General features: G+C 41.0%; 1 long non-coding RNA gene across 1 annotated transcript; it reads right to left on the bottom strand.

The window, feature by feature from the left end:
* Positions 1 to 3,344: 3,344 nt before the first annotated feature.
* Positions 3,345 to 18,137, bottom strand: LOC119878769. Its single transcript, XR_005387129.1, has 3 exons — positions 17,889 to 18,137; positions 6,417 to 6,568; positions 3,345 to 3,692 (listed from the first exon to the last, which is right to left on the bottom strand). It is a non-coding gene; the product is annotated as an uncharacterized LOC119878769 (long non-coding RNA).
* Positions 18,138 to 25,477: the final 7,340 nt, after the last annotated feature.

Here is a 25,477-nt window from a genome sequence, read left to right as displayed (position 1 = left end):
GAGCGAGGCTAGACACAGTAGTGGCATAATTACATCTAAAATCTGCATGCTTATGAAAAATATTATATTGATTGATTCTTCTTTTTTTTTTTTTTAGAAAGAACCCTAATATGATATTAAGGTGATAATCAAATGTAGAATATGGATAACCTAGAGGGTAAGGTCTTATTTTTCATGAAAATAAATTAGACTACATTTTGAGATTATCTTAAATGTTTCTAGAATAAATAGTGTAAGGCAACTGAATTTGCCTTTCAGGAAAAGATAAAAAAAATAATTGTAATGCCGAGGATTGCCTGTCTTGGCTTTTCCAATCTAAGGAGATCATTCATTTTATAGTAGATGCAATAGAGGAATCCTAGAACTATAATGATTTCAGAGAGATTTTCCAAAAATTATCAATTTGAATGAAATGCTTCACCTGATCACAAACGCAGCAGTTTTCATTGTGAGCTAGAGGCTTTCCAAATGGAAGAGCCTGGAAACTGAATCCAAAGACTTTTCAAAATCTGTTATGAGAGAATTCGTTTTAATTATTTTGAATTGCTCACAAAAATTCTCGCAGTTATTCTTAAATCACCATGTCCAGTTTCATAATATTTTCTTTTCTTCCTGATATGTAAATGTATTTAATAGAGGTTTAAGCAAGATGAAATTTAGGGAAACATGGATACATCTGGGAATTAATTTCCTCTTGTGGAAGAATCTAATTCAACACTATCCCAGGTAAACTTGAGTTCCTCCGTTAATTTACTAAAGGATGCTGTGTCCATTAGAGTAAGAGCAGAATCGGTGCCCAGGTAACGGAAATAAACTGTAGAGTTTCCAAACCTCTGGCCGAGTCGACTGCTTCCAGCTGACTTACACCGTGTGACACAAACTTACCAGGGTAGAAAGATCGGATGCGTGAGAAGAATTTGTTAGTCTTACAAGGGACTTTGCATGTTTCAACGAAGGCCAGTAGAAGATGATGGTGTCTCCATGACAACCTCTGTTTTAGGCAAAGATGATATTAAAAATATTTCACATAAGATCCAGCTGACTCCTCAATCCCATTTACAATTGCACCCAAAAGCATAAGATACCTAGGAATAGACCTAACCAAAGAGGTAAAAGATCTCTACCCTAAAAACTACAGAACACTTCTGAAAGAAATGGAAGAAGATGTAAAGAGATGAAAAAATATTCCATGCTTGTGGGTTGGAAGAATTAATATTGTGAAAACAAAAAAAAAATAATAATATTGTGAAAACGTCAATGCTACCCAGGGCCATTTACACGTTCAATGCCATCCCTATCAAAATACCATGGACTTTCTTCAGAGAGTTGGAACAAATCATCTTAAGATTTGTGTGGAGTCAGAAAAGACCCCGAATAGCCAGGGGAATATTAAAAAAGAAAACCAGAGCCGGGGGCATCACAATGCCAGATCTCAGGTTGTACTACAAAGCTGTGGTCATCAAGACAGTGTGGTCCTGGCACAAAAGCAGACACATGGATCAGTGGAACAGAATAGAGAACCCAGAAGTGGACCCTGAACTTTATGGGCAACTAATATTCGACAAAGGAGGAAAGACTATCCACTGGAAGAAAGACAGTCTCTTCAATAAATGGGGCTGGGAAAATTGGACATCCACGTGCAGAAGAAGGAAACTAGACCACTCCCTTTCACCATACACAAAGATAAACTCAAAATGGATGAAAGATCTAAATGTGAGACAAGATTCCATCAAAATCCTAGAGAAGAACACAGGCAACACCCTTTTTGAACTCGGCCACAGCAACTTCTTGCAAGATACATCCATGAAGGCAAAAGAAACAAAAGCAAAACTGAACTATTGGGACTTCATCAAGATAAGAAGCTTCTGCACAGCAAAGGATACAGTCAACAAAACCAAAAGACAACCTACAGAATGGGAGAAGATATTTGAAAATGACGTATCAGATAAAGGGCTAGTTTCCAAGATCTATAAAGAACTTATTAAACTCAACACCAAAGAAACAAACAATCCAATCATGAAATGGGCAAAAGACATGAAGAGAAATGTCACAGAGGAAGACATAGACATGGCCAACACGCACATGAGAACATGCTCCGCATCACTGGCCATCAGGGAAATACAAATCAAAACCACAATGAGATCCCACCTCACACCAGTGAGAATGGGAAGATTAACAAGGCAGGAAACCACAAATGTTGGAGAGGATGTGGAGAAAGGGGGACCCTCCTGCACTGTTGGTGGGAATGTGAACTGGTGCAGCCACTCTGGAAAACTGTGTGGAGGTTCCTCAAAGAGTCAAAAATAGACCTGCCCTACAACCCAGCAATTGCACTGTTGGGGATTTACCCCAAAGATTCAGATGCAATGAAACGCCGGGACACCTGCACCCCGATGTTTCTAGCAGCAATGGCCACGATAGCCACACTGGGGAAGGAGCCTCGGTGTCCATCGACAGATGATGGATAGAGAAGCTGTGGTCTATGGATACAGTGGGATGTTCCTCAGCCATTAGAAACGACAAATACCCACCATGTGCTTCAACGTGGAGGGACCTGGAGGGTATGATGCTGAGTGAAGTAAGTCAATCGGAGAAGCACAATCATCACATGGTCTCACTCATTCGGGGAATATAAGAAATAGTGAAAGGGATTATAAGGGAAAGGAGGGGAACTGAGTGGGGAAAATCAGAGAGGGAGACCAACCATGAGAGACTCCTAACTCTGGGAAATGAAGAGTCACGGGAGGGGGCGCAGGTGGGGGATGGGGTGACTGGGTGACAGGCACTGAGGGGGGCACTTGATGGGATGAGCACTGGGTGTTATACTGTATGTTGGCAAATCGAACTTTTATAAAAAAATATACAAAAAAAAAAAAAAAAGATCCAGCTGACTCGGACAGCCCCCAGTGAGCTGGGCCCGGCGCCCACCATTAGCCGGGCTGGGGGACCAGGCCCTGCAGCGAGACGCTGGCTCACTTTCCTCCATCAGCTACTGAAAGCTTAAAACTAGCATATTTTTGAGAGAGAGTTCCAGAGACAACCTATCCGTTCTCTTCATGAGTTTTCCTTTCAAGGCAGGTAATCAGCGTGGACCCGGAGCCCCACAGACTCCAAGAATCACAGGAGGTGATGTGGGACCCCCAGGTAATCTAGGCTCTGCGGGTCACACGGCTCCCTTCCAGAAGCTACGGTGTGTTTGCAGCTGGGAGGAAGACACGTGTGTGTCTGGGCCCAGGGCCTCAGCTCCAGATGCAGGAGACGTAATGACATACTTTGCCCGCTGCAGAGAGCTCAGCTTCTTACCCCCTTTCTGTGGAGAGTCAAGGATACAACTTACGGATGTTTCTGGAGCTTCTGACTCGCTGGGGGGACAGATCATGGAAGAGCCTGCCTCCTGGCTGGGCCCCTCTGGGGCTGGATCTTTTGAAGCAGCTACTGCCGACTTGCTCGCTGCTCTTCCCCGTCCTGTGGCTCTTGCACTAAGTGATGCTTCTTCAAGAGGAGAAGAACCCAGACCCCCCAGGCTCCACCCCATGCATTAGAACTCGTGGGAATGAAGGCGAGACCTGAGGTCAGCAGATTGCAGAGCAGGTTGGTCCCCGTGCTCACGTCTGCAGGCCGCAGGCCCCTGGCGCTGTATTTCTCGTTCAGCTCAGCAGGACTGCTCGAGCCGAGGCCTGCGCGGGGGTGACCTGAGCGGGAAGAAGCACGATAGGGTTGTGACCACATCTCTTTTCAAATGAGACATTGGGGGATCTCTGCCCTTCCTATCTTCATCTTCTCCTTTCAGCCCAGATAATAATATAACCCTGGTCTGTACCGGTGCACATGCAGGGCTTTTTACCTTTAATCTAAAATTACTCTTCATGCAATGACTGACTAGTGTCATAGGGAAGGCACTTTCGGAATTTACTGCGATATTCTTTGATTCATCGACTTCGAGCTGTGACATTGATCGATGTTTATAAAATTCCTAAGCCTCCACTGGCAACTATGATTATTATCTTAGAGCATATAATCAAAGAAGTGTGGGTGAAATTATGTGGGAAGGAAAAAAAAAATTCTTGACTTCTTTAAAAGAAATGTGTTAATAATAGCAATTATAAATTCAAAGGAAACATTTGAGCAAATAGAACTCCTGATCTGATGTTTTTATTTTTTTTATTTATTTTTTATTTTAATTTTTATTATTTTTTTGATCTGATGTTTTTAAACCGAATGTTGCCTCAGTTATTTATTTATTTTTGCTTGCTAGTTCGCCAGGTTGGCTCCCTGGAGGTATTTTATTTTATTTTATTTTATTTTATTTTATTTTATTTTTCCCTGGAGGTATTTTAGTTAGTGCTAGTTAATTTTTCCACCGACTCTGACTACCATTGCACATGGCAATTGCAGTGAAACTACAGGCTAGTTTTAAGGATCCAGTCATTTTATATTTTTAGAAGTTCTGAGATACGGCATTGAGACATTAACTCATCTTAAATCATCAATCATCTTAAAAGTTGATAGTCATGCTCATGGTAGCCTTAATAGACTTTGTCCTTTTAAAGACGCGCTCGGGAACATACACTTTCTAGACGTTAACAGCCCAGCTCTCAGATAAATACATTGACAGGGGAGTTCCAAGAGCCATAACATTTTAAGGCCCGGATTATCACCCAAACACACTAAATTCTGCACTCAGTTAGGTCATTTGTTTTCCTGTCCAATCATTCCAGAATTCAAAGCCAAGTAGCTGAACACATGGCAACACAGTCATACAATCACAGTCCCTGAGGACATTCCTAAAACAGTTCGGGAAAAGCCTATTTGCTGAAAGTGGAACAAAGCATAATTATATTGAATTTTAAAACGGGTAGACCGTAAACGTGAAGGTTTCTATTCACTTCCAAACTGTCGCCGAAGTGCACTGGGGTTCCAGTCCCCGGGGGAGGGCTGGCCCTCAGGGTTTACGGCCAGGACCTGCTGCTTAGTTGAGACCACACTTGAGATGGACTTTGGTTGCAAACTCCCTGCACCCCAAGTCCTCAGTTGAAAATACTGCGGCAACTCTAGAAGGTCCTGCGGGGAATGGGGCACAGCTGTGAGCCCTGCATCTGCTGGGGCTTCCGTCCCCCCCAAGCTGTCACACTAGTCTGCACATCACAGAGAGATCCCGGATTCACTTCACGTCATAAGCACTTGACTTCGTTCATTTCAAGTCATAAGCGTGTTTCCCATCTCCTCCTCCACTTTACTTACTCTAGGATTCTGATTAGTTCTGGGAAGGGAGAAAGAGCTATCTTTTTAATTTTTTAGATTTCTTTTTTTTTTTTTTTTTTTTTTAAGAAAAGAGCTCTCTTAAATTACCAGCCTCTGGGACTTTTCTAAGAGTTAACACCTACTAAATAGTTAAACCCTATAAACCACGAGCCCTGGCAGCTGGAGCTAACCCAGAGTCCTGTAGTGTGGAGGTGGAGGGCACTCAGGTGACTGGTGGTAGGACTTTTACAAAACTCCTTGTGAAACAACCAGAGTAACAAAACGGGAGGATGGGCGTGCCCGACTGACTACCAGGCCTTTCACGAATATTAGATCACAGAACAACCTATGGTATCCGTGCAGACTTACACATACAGGGGAAGAGTTAAAAAAATGAAAAAAAAAAAAAAGAAAAATAATACTCAAGGAATTTATATCTCATAATTTAAGAACTGAGCATTATTTCAAGTAAAAACTATTAGAATTATTCTATGTGATAAATACAGAGAAGCTTTATTTCAGATATATGACATTAGAAGAGCAGATTTTATGGCTAGAAGGATCTATTCTTGAAAATGTACCGATTTTCTCAATATTGTACCACAATATTTCACAGCGTTCAAGATTTGTAGCTCATCCATTTTTTAGGGCTTGCTAATACTTATGTGGATTCATTGAGGAGATAATAGAGTAGACCCGTAAGGGAAGTAGGCTTGAAGAGAAGTCCTAGTAGAAAAGGCAAGGAATTCGGATTATTCAGTTGGAGGAACCGAGACTACAGTATGAATTAGGAAGTAAACAAAGATTCCTTCTACGAGGTGACAGCGATCATATGACTCCACTGGGAATTCAACAAGAAGCCAAGCCTTGGTTAAGAACCTGGGTACAGCGAAAGTCAGTAGAGTCACGATATACTCCTCACGGTCAGTAATGTGGGGCATTTGGTCATATCTCCGAGAGCGATTTCTTTTAAACATAAGAACAGATTCCTGAGAATGACTGGACTACTTTCGGGTCAGAACTAACACATTCATCAATGATTAGGATGTTTTCAGTGGCCAATAAGTAAAAGCCTGATCTGAACCTGCTTAAATTATTTACTGGTTCATGTAAGTGAAGTAGGTCATGCAAGACCCAGTATCGCCAAGGGCTCCATTTCTGTCCCTGTCATTTACCTCACTGGTGATCCCAGGCTTCTAGGGCTTCCACTTTTCTTCAGTATATTCAGGATAGAAGAAAGACTGAATTTGTCCACAATCCACAGAAAATCTTTAGGTTTCAGTCTGATCGAAGCAGCTCAGGTCAGATGCCTCCACTGAACCAATCACTAGGAATAGGAAAAGAAGTGCTGGTTGGCTTCACTCAGGACCCTCGCTCTTGACATGGAGCTGAGAAGACTTGGCTTCGCTGGAAGCACACCGTCATCGCTCAAAAATCTGGAGCTTTTGGGGAAGTGTTCAGTAGATGCCGAGAAAGCGCTAACGGATGCTCCACCCAGGTTCCTTCGTGCAGAAATAAACTTCAGTTTATCTTTGGCAATTTTAGGAAAATTCTATCTAAATTAAATTTTAAAAAGAAAAATGAACCCCCTCTCTTGCTACAAAAGTATATTAATATGCTCCAGGATATCTTATGACCCAATATACGGAGTATATAGTAATATAGTCCAAAGCTGTAACGAGGTAAGGGATAGAGTGGAAAAAACCCTAGAGATGTTATCAGGAGAACGGGGGTCCAGCTTTGCCTCCCTCACACTTAGTAGTTAAAACCCTGCAAATCGCCTACTTTTTCAGATTATTGGTTTCTCATTCTAAAATGGATATCAGACTTTACCTTTTTCTCCTTGGTAGAGTTTTGTATTTATAAGAAGAGATGATACATAAGAAATGTTTTGTAAAGTAGGTAATGTTACGTAAAATAAAGGAATACTGTTCTAAACATTAGATTTTTACCAAAATGTCTGGTCTAAAAATTGGCCCAAAATGGACATTTTTAAGAGCTTGCTGCATTAATTTAGAGCTTGTCAAGGTTTTATTGCCTGTAAGTTCTTGGAGATGTTTGCTTCCATAAATGGACTCCACATGTAGGTTACTCAATTTATTATGTTGCCGTTAGTCTTATTTCATAAATTTGTAATTATTAAAGTATTCTTGAAAAGTATGCACTAAATCTCCTTTTTACAGGGGATTTTAGTACCTATTATTGCACCTTGTTTTTTTTTTTTTTTCCTGTTAGGTTTGAAATATTAGCACAATGGGAAAGGATGGATGTGGGATGTGTGTTCAATAAAGGTTCTTCCATAACTCAGAGCTCAAGAATGGGATCAATGTCATTGTCTAACTGAAAATCAAGCTGAAATAATTCAAGGGAAGGTAATGAGCCGTCTTAGATTGCTATTCAAATACAAACTATCTAGTTTGATAAAGCTGCATCATTTGTATTAAATCATAAGATAATTCTGTTCTTTCAAATACTAATTTTAGGAAAATATTGCTTTTTGATCCTTCTGGGCATTAAACATATTTCATTGTATTAATTTAAAGGATTATTTTTAGAATTGCTATTGTCAGTTGCTAAAAAGGCTCAAGCTCACGTACTTCCCGTTGTCACCACACCTAACCCAGTGAATTCAGATGCAGTTAAAGTATAAATCTTTAATATTATGCAGTTATTTTAAAATGTCAGAAATTTTTATGTTCCCACCTGACAACCGCCACTCAGCACTGGCTTACTTCAAAGACACTCACGCTAAGACGTACCCACTCATGGTGTACTTAAAGTCTAGTGTGTAAGAGGTCTTGCACCGAATGAATGTGGAAATTAAATTTCATAAGAAATCATTTATGCTTTTATGGTTTTAGAATCGGGCAAGAAAGAGAATTATTTTCAAGATACGTGATGTGTGTGGTAGGTAGGTACTGAGGAAGCGCCTGCCAGACACTGAGGCAGAGGACATCATCCCCATCCTCAAACAGGAAGGAGGCCGGGTGGCCCAGTAGGTTAGCCACCTGCCTTGGGCTCAGGTCATGGTCCTGGGGGGACCTCTGGGACCGGGCACCTCGTCGGGGGCTGAGCAGGGGGCCCGCTTCTCCCTCTGCCTCTGCGCCCCGCCACCCCCACCCCACTTGTGTGCTCTCTCTCTCTCTCTCTCAAATAAGTAAATAAAATCTTAAAAAAACCAAACCAAACCAGGAGCTAGAGCTCTTGCGAGTGCAGACATTGGGCTGGGAGGTTTACACGCAGAAACCAAGTGGCAGGTGCACGCTCAGCTGAGGGCAGGGAGTCATGAGCAGCCTGCAAGGGCAGGAGGACAGTGCTCGCTCCTGCATCTGCCTGCAGAGGTCTTGGCTTGTCCTGCATCATGACGAAAATTCTCCAGAATTGTTGGCAACATTAAGAAGCAGGGAAATTATGGTCTTCCAGTCTCCTGTGAAAAAGTGAAGGTTTACCCCTGCTCCACATGCAGATCACATGTTACACCTGATACGCAATCCAAGGAACAACTACTTAGAGTAAACTGAGTATTAGTGATATTAGTAATGTGTAATAATTATTACAGTTACATAGTAACATGTAATCAGTAAAAATATATAATCAGTAGTATGCTTAGCTCTACATAATTCATACCGTATTTTCAACCCATACTAAGGACCATAGTTTCGGACATTTCCCTGGGAGAACTAGGTAATTCAGTGAATTCTGTGAAGGTAAGGGTAGGGCCAGGGAGAAGAATAAGGGAAAATCACAAGAGAAGGAAAACCTGAAGACTGAAATTAGATCATCACTGAAATTCTATTCTTCTCTCCATTTAAAATCTTTTTGGAAAAAAAAAAAAATCTTTTTGGACTGGGCCACATCAGTTTAATAAAACTAAATTTAGCTTCCTCTTTGTCCAAGAGGAATAGATATTTAGAACCAACCAAAGTGAGCTTCGTGTTTGCATATATTTGGACAGTAGTGACTCAGAATCGCCGTATCTTGTTTGCATGTGTGTGAAATGCATTTTAGGTACGTAGCTGTCTACCTGCCCACCCCCCACCACCCGCATTGATCTGATTGCCCAGGAATCTACCCACATCTATCATCCTGGATACCTGTCTCAAGTACCTGAGGTGGCCTAGATTGTCTACTGACAGGCAGTCATCACCCATGTTACCAAACGTTTTAAATGTAAACAAAAATAGGGTAGATAAACTTCATGCCCATCAGCACTTCATCAATAACTATGGGGACATCTACATTTCTGTATCAGTTGAATCAGTACAGAGTTTTATACCCTGAATAGTCATCGTTTAGTCACTTATATTGACGTTCAGGTTCTCAGATTTGTTTATGATGGGATATAATTATTTGAGAAATGATAGTAATGTTCAGGGCTTTGAATGCCTGGATACCCTTTGATTTCCACTGGAGCAACTCAGACATAATCTTTTAAAATTCCGTTCACTAAATCAAAAGTATTTCTATGACAGTGTGTGACACGTTTCTCTTATTTCTAAGACACAAATACTTCTATTCTGTACTTACTTTTAAGCCTTTACTGTCACTAGGGAGGTTTTTGTCATCCTATGAAATAAGGTAGAATTATATAAAATTAGCATTATGTGTTCATTTAGATCTAAAAAATGCTTCATGGGGACGCCTGGGAGGCTCATCAGTTGAGCGTCTGCCTTCGGCCCAGGTCGTGACCCCAGGGTCCTGGGATCGAGTTCCTCATCAGGCTCCCCACATGGAGTCTGCTTCTCCCTCTGCCTGTGTCTCTGCCTCTCTCTCTCTGCATCTCTCATGAATAAATAAATAAAATCTTTAAAAAAATTATAAAAATTAAAAATGCTACATGGTTTTATATAGTTCAATAAAATGCCTATTATAAGTTTATCCCCCCAAAAAATAAAAAAATAAAAATAATAAAAAATAATAAATAAATAAATAAATAAATAAATAAAAGTTTATCCCCACTTTAAAATCCACAAGAATGTCATAACTTTTTTTTTTTTATTTATTTATGATAGTCACACAGAGAGAGAGAGAGAGAGAGAGGCAGAGACATAGGCAGAGAGAGAAGCAGGCTCCATGCACCAGGAGCCCGACATGGGATTCGATCCCGGGTCTCCAGGATCGCGCCCTGGGCCAAAGGTAGGCGCTAAACCGCTGTGCCACCCAGGGATCCCAGAATGTCATAACTTATATGAATTTTCTCCTGGTTACTCTGATATAAACATGACATAATTTACCAATGGGAAGTACCAAACCTTCAAGGAACTTAAAGTTTCCAAGTTCAGACCGAGACGAGCTAGTTGTTGCCATAACACATGATTATACTTTGGTTCTGGTGGTCTAGATAACGTGGAGAGATATGACTTCAGACTAGACTTACTTTATTAGACAAAGGGATTAGATTGACAAATATGTAATAAACTAAGACCTAAAAATGCAAACCAACCTCAAAATAGTCTAATTACTTTGTCATAAGAATAACAAATACTGGTTCTCAAAGATGAAATTAGGAAACATATTTTGTATGTATAGACAAAAAACTTTTCTCCCCTACAAACAAGCATATAATATATGGAATTCTAAAAGAGTGGTTTAAGTTTATTTCAACCCTAGAAGATTTAGAGGGAAGGCTTGGTTTTCTTTAAGTTCAGAGTAGTCAATAGGGTTTCCTCCAAAGAAGATCCAAGTGTTTGGAATCCAAGTTCAAAAGACTGCCTGCATGAAGTTGTTGTATTAAAAGGGCATATGATGATAGATTTTTGAATATTTTAAACAGTCAACATCCTTTCTCACATATACATAGTCACACTTTCACTTCCCAGAAGTCACTGATCACCTGTTATATTAACAGGGAATAAAGAAAGGAGAAATAAAGCTAACAAATAACTCCTCCATTTATCAATGGCTGGGTTACAAACCTGCCCAAAATTTAGTGGCTAAAACCAAAAAAAAAAAAAAAAAAAAAAAAAAAAAGTCTTTATTTTATTCGTGAATTTTCAATTTGAGCAGGATTCTGTAGGCAGATCCCATTGCTACTCCATTCCGTGTCACTTGCGGCAGCTTGAAGGCTGAGGACCAGAGTCAGGGGGAGGTATTAGCATTTACTCATACAACTGGGAATTGATGCTGTTGACTAGCGCTCTAACTGGACCCTTGGCCAAAACATTTACACATTGTCTTTCCAAGCGACTTTCCATGCTTACAAAATGGGGGCTGGGGTCCAAGGAGGAACATGAAAAGGATGGGACAGGCATAAACTATTGCCTTTCTAAGGTAGGATTTAAAGACACGGAAGTGCAAATCTCCCACATTCTTTCAGTTAGAAGCAATGAATTAAGGTCAACTGATAATCAGGGGTGGGAATTTAGATTCCATTCTGAGAGGAGAGTATCAGAATTTATGGATTGTAGCTGTTTTTAACAACACTACTGAGGTAGGGCCAAAAAAAATGTGTATGTCAAAATGCAATTTGATAAGTCTTAACATATATGCACATCTATGAAGCCATCGCTACGGTCAACATGAAAATAATAACTATACGCCATAAAAGTTTTGTTGTGCTCTTTGTAATTCCTCCCACCTAACCATCCTCACTCTTTATATGTAGACGTTCATCTGCTTTCTGTCATATGAGTTAGTTTGCATCTTCTAGAACTTCATAAAAACATGAAATTACGCAATACGTGCTTTGTTTTCTGACTTGTTTCACTCAGCATAACTATTTTGAGACTGATTCGTGCCATTATGTGTATCAACACTTGCTTTTTTTAATTGCTGAGCAGTATTCCATTGGTTGGATATACCACAGCTAGCATATCCATTCACCTACTGATGAACTTTTGTATTGAGTCCATGTTTTGGGATGTTATGAACAGTTCTATGAACATTTATGCACAAGTCTTTGTATGGACATATGTTATGATTTCTCTTGGAAAAATACCCAGGAATGGGATGACTAGATCATATGGTAAATCTATATTTACCTTTCTGAAAAAGGTGCTGAACTGTTTTCCAAAGCAGTTGTACTACTGCCATTTTTAGCTCTGATAGGTAAAGAGCTTAAAAGTTGTCACTCCCTCCCTTACAAGAAAATGCTGGGAATAAACATCAACCATTTTTGGCTCCATCCATCTGAGAGTGGAGGCTGCAGAGGAGGTCATTGCTCTGAAATTTAGAGGCAGAGATGAATTCAGAGAGATACACTATCCAAGATTTGTCTACATGAGGCAGAAGACCCTCCGTGCTATCCCATGGTAGAACCACCTACTTAGCTAGTAACTTTGACAAATTGCTGGAGACAACTGGAGTTGTCCAGTCGTCCAAGTTGCTGGAGTTGTCCAGCAACAAATTGCTGGAGTACAGACAACTGTGAGAAAGGGAAAGAGTATAGGAAGTCTCCCATACTTTCATGAACTTTATGTCCAGGAAGTCCAGGGGGGATTCTCACGGTGAGGAATTGGGGCAAATCTCCTGGCTCTGGAAAGAGGAAGGGAAGGACAGCCATTGTGCAAACCAGCTTGGTCCTTCTACTTAACAAAGGCCTACTTTCCAGAGGAAAGGATGTTACCAGAAGGCTTACCACACCATTTTACTAAAAGCTCATTCCAGCTGGCTGACCAAATTCCACCCACTCCAATCTACTCTAGCCTTCTGTCCCACCGAGGAGAAAATTAAAAAAAAAAAAAATCAATAGGGAAGAGGGTTTCAAGGAAATTGATTGAGAATGCTGCACCAGGAAAAGAAGTATGGGGAAGGGGGGGGGATCTATATCTCTGGACTAGGAGCAAACACTCTCAGCAAGAACTTACTCTGAGATATAGGCTCATTAAAACTGAAATTTAAAAAAAATTATAGAACATCCCCTCCTCTCGTCACCACTCTAAAATGCCTTAAATATACCATTGGAAAGAGCTGAAAGATGCAGACTTGCTCTGAGGAACAGCACAAGGGTAAACCCCAAACCCAAAGCCAGGACAAAAATGAGGACACTTTAAGAATTTGAAAATTCAGGAGTGATCCCAGGATTGAGTCCCGTCCCATGTCGGGCTCCCTGCATGAAGCCTGCTTCTCCCTCTGCCTGTGTCTCTGCCTCTCTCTGTGTCCCTCATGAATAAATAAATAAATAAAATATTTTTTAATAAATTGAAAACTTCAGTTACCTACAGCTACAGCAAACATTAAGCACAACACATCTCCCAGCCAGAGAAATACCAGGCAAGCCAGAGGAGTGAACTAAAGTGAAGTTTGAAGAGTCACAACACTCACCAGAACCAGACGCAGATATGACACAGATATGCAGACAAGTAATTTAAAGTAACTATGTTTGATATAATTAGAACTCTAACGAAAAAGTTGAAAACATTTAAGATCAGATGGATAATGACAGCACAGATATGGAAACCATAGGAACAACAACAACAACAACAACAAAACAAGGCAAATGACAGAAATAAAAACACAGCAAAAAAAATAAATGATTACCTTGAATATACTTATCAGCAGACTTGCTGCACCTGAGAAAAGAATTAATGAACTTCAAGATACTTTAACAGAAACTTCCAAAACTGAAACAAGGAAGAAAAAAAATTAAACAAAAAACTCAGAGCATCCAAGAACTATGAGATAATTTCAAAAGTTATAATTTATGCAAAACTAGAATGTCAAAAGGAGAAGAAAGAACAGATAAGAAGAGATATTTAAAGTAACAATGGCTGAGAAAAATTTAAAACTAGTGATAGACACCAAACTACAGATCTAGAAAGTTCAGAGAAAACAATGTAGGTTAAATATCAAACCAAACCAAACCCAAAGCCCTCACGCTTAGGGATAATTTATTCAAACTGCAAAAACTGAAAGCAAAGAAAAACTCTTAAAGAAAATCATCTCACCAATAGAAGAACAAAAATAATAATTATAGCAGACTTCTCATCAGAACTGAAGCACAAAGAAGAGAGTGGGGAGAAATCTTTATAAAATATTAGAAGAAAAAAACAGCTTGCCAACATTAATTCTACATCTGATGAGCGTATTCTTCAAAAGTCAAGGTGAAATAAAGATTGCTCTAGACACACAAAGACTGAGGGAACGTATTACCAGGAGGTCTTCCCTGAAAGAAATGTTAACAGAAGTTCTTTAGGCAAAATCATCTCATCATCATCATAATCATCATCATCATCATCATACAGGCCACGCACTTCGATCTACATAAAGAAAGGAAGAGCACCAGAGAATAAATATAAAATAAAATCATTTATTCTTTCTTCAATCTTTATTGATCTATAACACATCTGTCTAATGAACCTTAGGGAAATGAAAACAAAAAAAAAAGACAGAGAGGGAGGTAAACCATCGGAGACTCTTAATCCAGAGAACAAATCGAGGGTTGATGGAGGGCAGGTGGGCAGGGGAGGGGCTAGATGGGTGACGGGCATTGAGGGGGGCACCTGCGAGGAGCACCAGGTGTTGTAAGTAGGTGGTGAATCACTACATTCTACTCCTGAAGTCAATCTAGAATTTTTCTTTTTTTTAGATTTATTTTATTTATTTGAGAGAGACAGAGAGGGAAGGAGTGTGAGCAGGGGAAGGGGCAGAGGGAGAAGAGAGAGAGAGAGAATCCCAAGCCGACTCCACACTAATCATGGAGCCCAAAGTGGGCCTCAATCTCATGACCTGAACTGAAACCAACAGTCAGACACCGAACCAACTGAGCTACCCAGGAGCCCCTAACTAACTAGAATTTAAATAAAAACTTACAAAAAAAAAAAAAAACAAAAAAACAGCTGCTTGTTAGAAGCAATGACAGTAGCAATTTATTGGGTAAGTGTAGTACATGGAGAAGTGAAAAGAGAAATGTCACAGGGACAAGAGGGAGGGCTGGAAAGTTCCCAGACGACACAGTGGGTGGCACAGGGTAATTAGAAGGTGGACTCAAGTCACGTAAAACTGCACAGGCCCTGGGGTGACCGCATGAAGGCCTTCTCAGAGGGAGCATACGTGGAACACCAAGAAAGGATAAAATTGAAGCATTTTTATAAAACTCTCAATTACAACAGAAAGCACCAAAGAGAGGGAAAATGACCGAAAGCAGTCGTACTGTTTTACACCCTCATCAGCGAGGTGTGAGGGCCCATCGAGCCACGTCCTGCACAGCCGGTCACATCTCCCAGTGTGCAGCAGCTCGGGTGCCCTCCCCTCGGGGACAGGGATGCTCAGCGTGGCTCCAGGCCCACGTTGGCCATTCTACAGCTGCTTTGGGGAAACAGGTATTTAGAAGCTTCACCCATTTTCAGCCTTAAGTAACTCCCCACCTCCCCCGCCCTACTATTGTGTTAGGGACCTTCTTTATGGACTGTGGACATGCGCTCTTTTTCAGAGTCCGATTTCCAAATACATTCCCTGAATCTGTCACTTGCATTTTCCATTTATTAATAATGTCTTTCGAAGAATAGAAGTGTGTACTTTTAAAGTCCAATCCATCCGTGTTTTTCTTTATGCATAGCATTTTTGGGTTGCACCTCAGTCATCTTGGCCAAATCAACGCCACAAATGATTTGTTCTTTGAGCACATTTATGAACCCAACTCTGTTCCCTCATCAATTTGTCTATCCTGAAACCGAACCGTAGCGTCTCATCACTAACTGCAGAATATGTCCTGTAGTCAGGCTGTATGGTTTTTTTTCTTTTTCTTTTTCTTTTTCTTTTTCTTTTTCTTTTTCTTTTTCTTTTTCCTTTCTCTTTTTCTTTTTCTTTTTCCTTTTTCTTTTTCTTTTTCTTTCTTTTTCCTTTTCTTTTTTCTTCTTTTTCTTTTTCTTTTTCTTTTTTTTCTTTTTCTTTTCCTTTTCCTTTTCCTTTTTCTTTTCTTTTCTCTTTTATTTTTATTTTTATTTTTTTTTAAGTAGTTTTGGTTCTAGCGATTTTTTATTTTTGGCTTGTTTTTGTTTGTTCGTTTTTTTGCCATTGGAATTTGACATTCAGCTTCTCAATTTCCATTAAAAAATATTTTATTTATTTATTTGAGAGACACACAGAGAGGCAGAGACACAAGCAGAGGGAGAAGCAGGCTCCCTGTGGGGGGCCTGATGTGGGACTCTATCCTGGGACCCCAGGGTCACACCCTGAGCCAAAGGCAGGCACTCAACCACTGAACCACCCAGGCGTCCCCAATTTCCATTTTTTTAAAGTCTGCTGGGATTTTGGGATCATGTTGCACTGAAATCCTAGGTCAATTTGGGGGAAGATTAACTCTATAACAATACTGATTCCTGAACGCTGTAGATACTTCTTTTTGTAGATTCCATAGGATTTTCTAGATAGAAGATCATGTCATTTGGGAATAGTGTTTTTTTCTTTCTTTCCCACTAACATGACTTTATTCCTTCTTCTTGTCCTAACTACACTGATTGGAACCTCTAATATACTGTTGAATAAAAGACAAGAGAGGTGACGTCTTTACTTTGTTCTTGATGTTAGGGGAAGACATCCATCTTTACTATTATTTTTTAGACTCAGCAATCCCATACAACACCCGATGCTCATCACAGCAAGTGTCCTTTTGAATCTCCATCACCTATTTGACCCATCGCCCCACAGCAGGCATTCATCTTTTACCATTAAGTATAATGTTACCTAATAGTTGCATAGATTTTTTTAAAAAATCAAATAAGAAAAAAAAATAAAAAATCAAATAAGAATGTTCCCTTCAATTATCAGTTAACTAAGAGCTTTTCATCAGGGTTGTGGGATTTTTGTTAAATGTTTTTTCAGCATTTATTGAGATGTCCGGATGCCTTGTCTGCTTTAGTCTATTACTGTAATAAATTACATGGATAGAGGTTCTAATATTAAGCTGAGCTTGTATTGCTTGGTTAAAACTCACTTGGTCATGATGTATTACCCTTTTAGGTATTGTCGGATTTGATTTGCTAAATTGTTGTTGCAAGATCTCCCCATCTATGTTATGAGAAAAATTTTATTTTTTCTCCTGGCATTAGGGTAAAATCAATGTTAGCCTCATATTATAAGTTGGAAAATGGTTCCTACTTTCCCATTTTTTGGTTTTGGCATTATTTCTCTCTTAAATAACACATTCGATTTCCTCATGAAGCCATCTGGGCTCAAAATGGCTTTCGTGACAATTAAGTCTTTTTGAAATGGCTTTGATAGTTTGTGTCTTTGAAGAAATCTGTCTATGCCACCGAAGTTTCAAATATATTGACATAACATTGTACATAATTTTCATTATGACCATTTTAATAGCCTACACATATGTCGTGGCATCCCCTCTTTCACATCTTACATTGCTCATTTATGTCTTCTTTTTTTTCCTAGTGTTTGTTTAAAGGTTTATCAATTTTATCTTCTCAAAGAACCAGACCATGGTTTCATTGATTTTCTCTACTGATTCTTGTTTGATTCTATCCTTATCTACTTACTTGAGTTTTATTTCCTCAATTTTTCTTTTTTCCAGTTTCTTTACATGAAAGGTCATTGATTTAAGCTCTGGGTTATTTTTCAGGGAGATCTAGCCTAGCTTTCAGCAGTTTATACCAGACATTCAACATTTATACAAAATGGGGTTCTCCAGAGAGACAGAATCAGTAGGAGGTAGAGAGAGAAGGAGAGGGGGAGAGAGGTCATAGGAATTGGCTCACATGATTAAGGAGAAGGAGGATTCTCACGGTCTGCTGTCTGCAAGCTGGAGAACCAGGAAAGCTGCTGATATAACTTAGTCTGTGTCCAAAGGCCTGAGAAGTAGGAGCACTGGTGTCGAGAGCAGAACATGGATGTCCCAACTCAAGCAAAGAGTAAATTCACTTTCCCTCTAACTTTTTGTTCTGATCGGGCCCTCAAAGTGTTGGATGATCCCCATCTGCTTTGGTGAGGAAGACCTTTACTGAATCTCCTGATTCAAATACTAATCTCTTCCAGAAATAACCGTATAGACACACCTAGGAATAATGTTTTACCAGCTATCTGGGCAGCCCTGACCTTAGTACAGTTGACACATAAAGTTAACAACTTCCGCGTACCATTTAGCTCTTTCTGGGGGTGGGTACAGAGTCCTATTCTATCTGGAACTGTCATTTAATTTTGTATTGTTTCCCTCCTCATAAGTGAGGTAAAGCATGCACAGCCCTGGGTGAAAAAAGCTGAGAATTTTGCATCATCTGCTTTTTAGTTTACCTATGGCTGGGTTTCCTCTCACTAAAATATAATACACCCCTAGAAAGGCCCCAAAGCACTAAATGAGATATATCGAGACTGTATCCCCAAAGCTTCAGTGCATTTACATTTAGTTTTAACTTTATTTGAAAAAAATCTGATCCCTTCTAGTAGTGGAAATCTATTAAAATCACTATTTTTTTTTTTACAAAAGATTTTATTTATTCATTTGATAGAGAAAGAGCAGAAGCAGGGTGAGCACAGGAGGAGGGAGCGGGAGAAGCAGGCTCCCCGCTGAGCAGAGAGGACGGGGATTAGGACCTGAGCCCACAGCAGACACTTAACGGACCCAGCCCCCTCCAGGGGCCCCTAAAATCATGACTTAAAACACATTAATTATCCCTCTCTCGTCACAGCTCTGGTATTTGTTTCATTGAGTACTCCCTCTTTTAAGTTTATGATTATTTTAAAATACTAAACAAAATTTATCCCGGGACTAATGACCACATCTACTTCTTGTTTGATGACTGTGACAACTGAATACTCATGTTTAATTAATATTGTCCCACTACTGAACAGGAGCCATCAATGCTCTAGTACATATCTGTATGGCATGTAGAACTTCCAGAGGAAAAAAGGATACGTAACTGGCATGAAGAGTCCAAACACAGATGGACCAACCCAAATTTTCCCTTTCCTCAGCTGTTTTGGCATCATGTAAAAATAGCTTCTCTTAAAAAGAATTTGATGTTATTACAATGTAATTTCAAACCTGCTGATACAACAGGGATTGATATTTATATTCTTCATAGTCATGTCTATAAAAAGTAGTAAAATGTTGATTAAATTGAAATTTTACTTCAACTGGCTTTATTGCGATAAAAAGGCACTGTATTTCTTCTTATTTCTTTGCCTAATCCACTTGCTGAAAATATAAATTCCCTAGGAAAGTATAACCTAGGCCACACTATTAAAATAGTAAGTAAATCAAAAGTAGAACGTGGAGAGTTTATTTGAAGATAAAATATTGCAGATAATGTGATAAAATACTTGTCCTGAAAGTTATTTTGCTAAGGCATGAATAACCTAGAATGAGGAAATATCTGTTCTTAAGATTTTGTATGCTTGCATGAGAAATATAATTTTTTAAAATATTTGTTCTACAGAAAAAAGTTTTATCTATGGACTCTATTAATATATGGTTAAACACTTATGATTGACTGTTCAAAAGCTCAGAAAGTATTAAATATGTCCAATGTCATTCCTTTTTTTTCCCCAAGATTTTATTTATTTATTCATGAGAGACACAGAGAAAGAGGGAGAGGCAGAGACACAGGCAGAAGGAGAAGCAGGCTCCATGCAGGGAGCCCAACATGGGACTCGATCCAGGACCCCAGGGTCACAGCCTGAGCCAAAGGTAGATGCCTAACCACTGGGCCACCCAGGAGTCCCTCCAATCTCATTCCTAAGTATCAAACTAGGAAATGCTGGCAGACGTTTGTTTTCACAGGCATATTTTCACTGTTAACACCTTTAAAAAAAAAGAGGTAAAGATAATTTGGTTCCTTATATAGTTGATAATTGGAAAATGATGGCAGTAAGTTCTTTGTTTTATAAACCACCTGTATGTTGCCCATATTATCATACATTAGTGGGTTGGAAAAAAAATAAAAAATACTTTAAGCATTGACAGTGGCTTTTCTTATAGTGACAATTTCATGACTATTTTATTTTTGTCCTGTTTGAAAATAAATTTTTGAATGAGAAGGAGAGAATAACCAGACAAGGAAATGACTAGATTTGGATAGGAAAGATAAGATAGCTGAGAAAACTAAGAGAAAACAGAAAAAAATGGTGTTCCAAGGTTTAAAAAATACTGAAAGGACATAAGACAAAAGAAATATAATAGAGCCTATAACTTGTAAGTGATCAGTGTGACAGTTGGCCAGCATGTTTTCCAGAAAATTAAAAAAAAAAAGGGTAATACAAACTTAAAAAAAAAATCTAAAAGCCCAGGAACAACATGTCCTTAATGAAAGTGACACCTCAGCAGCCATATGTAGAAATATGCAGCTTTTCTTCATAATTTAAAACCCAAGACTTCACAGGCTGACATTTAAAAGTAGAATCTTCTGGTAGAGGGATGGATGAGGGATAGCCACAACTATGTCCTCAGTTTCCCTTCTTCTTTGAGTTTCTTTTTATTAAGGCCGCTATCGAGTAGACCTCAGTGTAGGTGTCCTCTTCAGCACTTAGGCTTTTCCCTTTTCGTGCTTACCCCAGGGGAGCCCAAAACTTCCCTGGAAAGCAAAATTCTAAATCAATCAATCATCAATCAATCAATCAATCAATCAATATAAAGCAAAATAAAATTGAGTAAAATGGTTAAATAGGCTCAGAAGGTAATCTTGGTGTAGACAGAGGCTGCAAACTGGCCGACGCATGGTCCTCCTGTGTTCGGGAGACAACAGGGTTGGGGTGATGGATCCCTGGTCTTCGACGTGTCAAAGTGTCCGGTGAACATTGAGTAGGAAGTAGGTGGGGCTCCTTTTGGGAAGGTCGGGGTGAGGTGGGGGGCCGGGCGGCTGCAGGCAGGAGCTTCCCCCTCCCTGGGGCCGTGCCCCCTCCAAGCTCTGCAGAGTCCCCCACGGGTCTTCCCGGGGCCACCACCATACAGGAACTGGCTTCTCAGGTGGGGGGGTGCTTTCTGAAGCATCAGTGTGGCCTGCCTGGTGGTAACCGGTTGCCCTTCTCACCCAGCAGCACCTGTGCCCTTAGGAAGTTGCGTGACACTGCCTGGGCTGATGAGCAGTAGAGCTGGGGCCCGGTCACCCTCACCTGGGGTCCGGTCACCCTCACCTGGGACCCCGGTCACCCTCACCTGTGGCCCCAGTCACCCTCACCTGCAGACCAGCTGTCCTCACCTGAAGCCCTGGTCACTCTCACCTGGACCCCAGTCACCATCACCTGCAGCCTTGGTCACCCTCACTTGGGGACCCAGCCACCCTCACCTGGGGTCCAGTCACCCTCACCTGGGACCCCGGTCACCCTCACCTGTGGCCCCGGTCACCCTCACCTGCAGACCAGCCGTCCTCACCTGAAGCCCCGGTCACCCTCACTTGGGGAGGGTGGATCTGGGGACTGGATCCCTGGGGCCCTGTGTCTCATGAATAGATAAATAAAATCTTTAAAATCTAAAAAAAAAAAAAAAAAAGGAGCGCACAGAAGGCCGGGCAGCGGCTCCCTCCTGAGCCCGGGGACACGCGGGTGGCGACGGCAGGTGGTTTCCTGGAGCGCCGTGCTGGGAGGGAAGGCTTCCAGAAACAGCAGGGCAGAGGCTTTCCTACTAGTAAGTGTTTCCTGGGAGAATAAGGCTCAGGTAAAGTCTAACACCCCGAGTTTCGGCCTGTGAGTTCTAGATCCCCGAGCCCCGATACACATTTATTTCTGCCTCTACTTCCCCGGGTGCTGCTGCTTTTACAGAACCGAGTCACACCGGGAGTTTTGGACATTTCTGAGTGGGGAGAAGTTAATAGGGAAGTGAATTTGATGGGAACCCATTTGGCTTGATCTATAATTTGCAGGAATATGAGGCCATCTGCTTTATGTTCATGTTTACGTCAGTAAATTTGTCATTTTATGCCTTTCGTTTGCCTTATTTATGTAGCTGAAATGTCAGAGTTTTACTAATCACGATTAGGGAATATCGCCACCCAGGAAGATCGGGCCCTTGGTTGAAATGGAGCAGTAGCTTGCTTAGGGAATGGCTTGATAGGCTGGATTAAATTTGACCTGTTTATAGGATGTTGACCACGTAGAAATGCAAGGTTCCAGGGTCTGGCCGTCCTGACACTTTCCGGGGCAGCGTGACCAGCCGTCTCGTCTACTAGCTCAGCACAACTGTCCCATCCAGCTCTGCACCCTGCCATCCCGCCCCGAGGAACGTCCTTCTGTTCCAGGGGAAATTTCAAATAAAAATTCCACTTGAGTGTTTTTTTTTTCCCTCTCAATAAATGCTTGTCCCACCCTGGACTAGTTGCCAAGCAATATTACGATTGTTTTACAGTCAGTGGGAAGTAAATCAACGGTACTTTTCCATTTGCAATATGCGCCTCCCTGAGAAAGGAGGTTGTTAGGCAACAGATGACGTACGGGAGGAGCAGGAAAAAGCCTTTATAGTTAAGAATTCACACCAAATACCACTCCAAATTCTATATTGAGTCAATGTTTTAAACTTTTGTTTTGAAATAATTTTAGATTCAAATACGGTTTCGAGAAGAGTACAGAGTTCCTGTGCGCCTCCCAGCTACGTGCCACCAACGATAACATCTTACAAAACCCTAGCACGGCCACCAAAATCAGGAAATTGAAATCGGCACAAAATTACAAACTACAGACTTTATTAAGATGTCACCAGCTTTTACACTCACCTCCTTTTTTCTCTTTGCATTTTGTTTTTGCTGCACAAAAAATTCTGTAAAATTTCACCCCATGTGTCGGTTTGTGTGACCTCCGCTGAAGTCAGGATAGAAAACCGTCCTGGCGCTCTCAAGAGTGTCTTTCAGTCCGAACTTTTGGGGTTTTTTTCTTGATACCTTTTATTTTTTGGACAAAATTTCCGTTTTTGCTTCTAGAGCATTCCTCACTTCTTGTCATAGCTTTGTGTTTTACTGATTCCTATTTAAAATCACTGTCAGATAATCGCAACATTTGATATATCTTGTATTTCCTGTCGATTTTCTTTTCTCATTCAAACTGATATTTCTGGTTGCCAATATGACGAATCTTTTTGGAATATAGTCTGGGAATTTTAAGCCCTGTTATAAGACTTTCTCTGTTTATATCCCCTATTCCAGGATCTAACGGAGGCACTGAGGTTCAGGAGGCATGGCCCAGGCTCACCTCGCGCGGGCTGTGGCTTCAGTGCCGGGACGTCGGAACCTTGGCAGTGCTGCCCTGGTCTGCTCCGTCTGTGTGCTTCTCAGCGAATGACCAATCCGAGACCCCAGCAATATTCTGCACCACAGACGGGTTTTCGAGTGTTTTGCTTTGAGATGCTAATTGGTTTGGTGCCCAGGTCACTGGGAAATGTGCCCAGAACGCCATACACAGGGTCTCCTTCTGCAGCTGCCTCCCTCCTCCCGTGCACGACCTCCTCTTTCTACTTGGGTGGAGGTTGGATGCTTCATCTTCGCTGTCATCCACCTGGAGCAAGCAGGGGACGGTCAACAGGACTCCCAGTCTTGGCAGAGAGATGAAAGGGTGCGCTTCTTTGATGATGCTTCCTTAATTTAGGATGGGGATTAGCCACGAAGCTTAATCTCAGCTTCTGTAGCCTCAAGGGTCGGTGTGGAAAGAGGGGAAGGCCCTATCGCTCATGGATGGCCATTGGGGTGCCGACACAGGCCCCACAATGCGGGCTGGGAAGGGGGGTGCGGGCCTCCTAGGGTAGGGCAGAGACGGAAGGCGGCGCCCATCCGTGGTCCCTGTGGCACCCGTGGGCAACCAGCGAGGCACAGCTCTTATCTTCTTATCCCAGACCTGGGGGGGAGTCAGAGGAGTTGCAGGATCGCCCTTCACTCACCTTTGTATAAAGAGGCTGTGCTTTCTTGGGGCTTTAAAAAAATTCTCTTTGCCTTGGCGCTCCTGGTCCATGGGTTCGCCCATCAACTAGCCTAGGATTTGCAGGAGGTGAAACAAACAAAAACCCGAATTCACTTTCGGGTATTCCTCAAGTCATAAAACTTCTAGTTTGCCTTTTCTTTGCTTTTAGATTTCTCTGGTATTTATTTATTTTGTCCAGATTTTTAGCTATAATTGGTGGGAAGAATAAAGAAGAATGTACTAACTCTTTCTCTAGAATGGAGAGACCACCGCTTAATCAACTTGAAGCCCAGATATTTAGTCTAGGCTGATTTTCGGTTTTTCAGTATTTGCTAAATATGTTCTGAGTGCTATCAACTCTCCTGGAGAGTTATAAAGGAAGTCGAAGATTAGCCCCAGACCTCCACTCTATGACCATCAAACTGAGTCAAATTCAGTCAAAATATATGAAAACCTTCTGTTCGCCAGAGACATTTCTGAGCTAGGGTTAAACATCATAGTCTAGCTGGGGACATTGAAACACGTGATCCCATTACAAATGGGTAAATAATATATTATGAAATGTTTTAAAAGCTTACTGAAACACTGAATATTTTTCAGTGTTTTTTTAGTGAATATTCTTCAATATTCAATATTTTTCAGTGTATATCTCACTGAATATATTTCTCTTTTTTATTTCTTTTTTATTTTTTTTTATTTCTCTTTTTGTATATGTACAGTAGCACTACTGTCTTGTGATCATTGAGTTGGTTTTGGAAGGTAGGCAGGAGTTCGGTAGCCTGTTTGGGAGAGGAGACAAAGAACAAAGACGCCAATTTTCATACAAGAAGTCTTCCAAAGCCACACGACCAATGAAACCTATACAGACACATAACCATCAGATGTGGGAAAGGGAAAGGACAAAGAGTGGGAGAAATGAGGGGCAACGTGTTGTGATTTAGTTGCGGGGAGCAGCATGTTAGCTGCCAAGATCAGCCACAGACGAAGGCAAACCCTGTGCATTTGAGTCATGGGAGCAATGTGGGGAGAGCCACAGGACGGTCCTACAACGGGATGGGTGTGTGCTCCTATCTTGAGAATGGCTGCAAGCGAGGAGCTCCTTGTTAGTCGTCTGAATGTTAAAGGTGCTCCAGGAGGTACAACAGACTGTAGCTTACAAATGACAGGAGTTTCTTTCTCCAAGTTCTGGGGCCTCAAGTCCACGGAGATGGGGTGTCAACATGGTTACTTCTGGTGAACTCCCTCTGCTGAGCTTCAGACTGTAGACTTCTCCCCGAACACTCACATGGGCGGAAAAAGTGTTAAAACGCTCCCCAGGGTCACTCACATAAGGGCGCTAATCCCACTCAAAAGGGTTCCACCCTCATGATCTAATCTCCTGAAGCTCTACCTCCTAATGTCACCATGCGGGAAGCTAACATTTTATTTTATTTTATTTATTTACTTATTTTTTTTAGGAAGTTAACATTTTAAT

Source organism: Canis lupus, unplaced genomic scaffold (assembly GCF_011100685.1).
Source record: "Canis lupus familiaris isolate Mischka breed German Shepherd unplaced genomic scaffold, alternate assembly UU_Cfam_GSD_1.0 chrUn_S1892H2091, whole genome shotgun sequence".
NCBI lineage: Eukaryota > Metazoa > Chordata > Mammalia > Carnivora > Canidae > Canis > Canis lupus.
The sequence above is the reverse complement of the archived record's forward strand: the minus strand, read 5'-3'. Positions and strand labels throughout refer to the sequence as shown.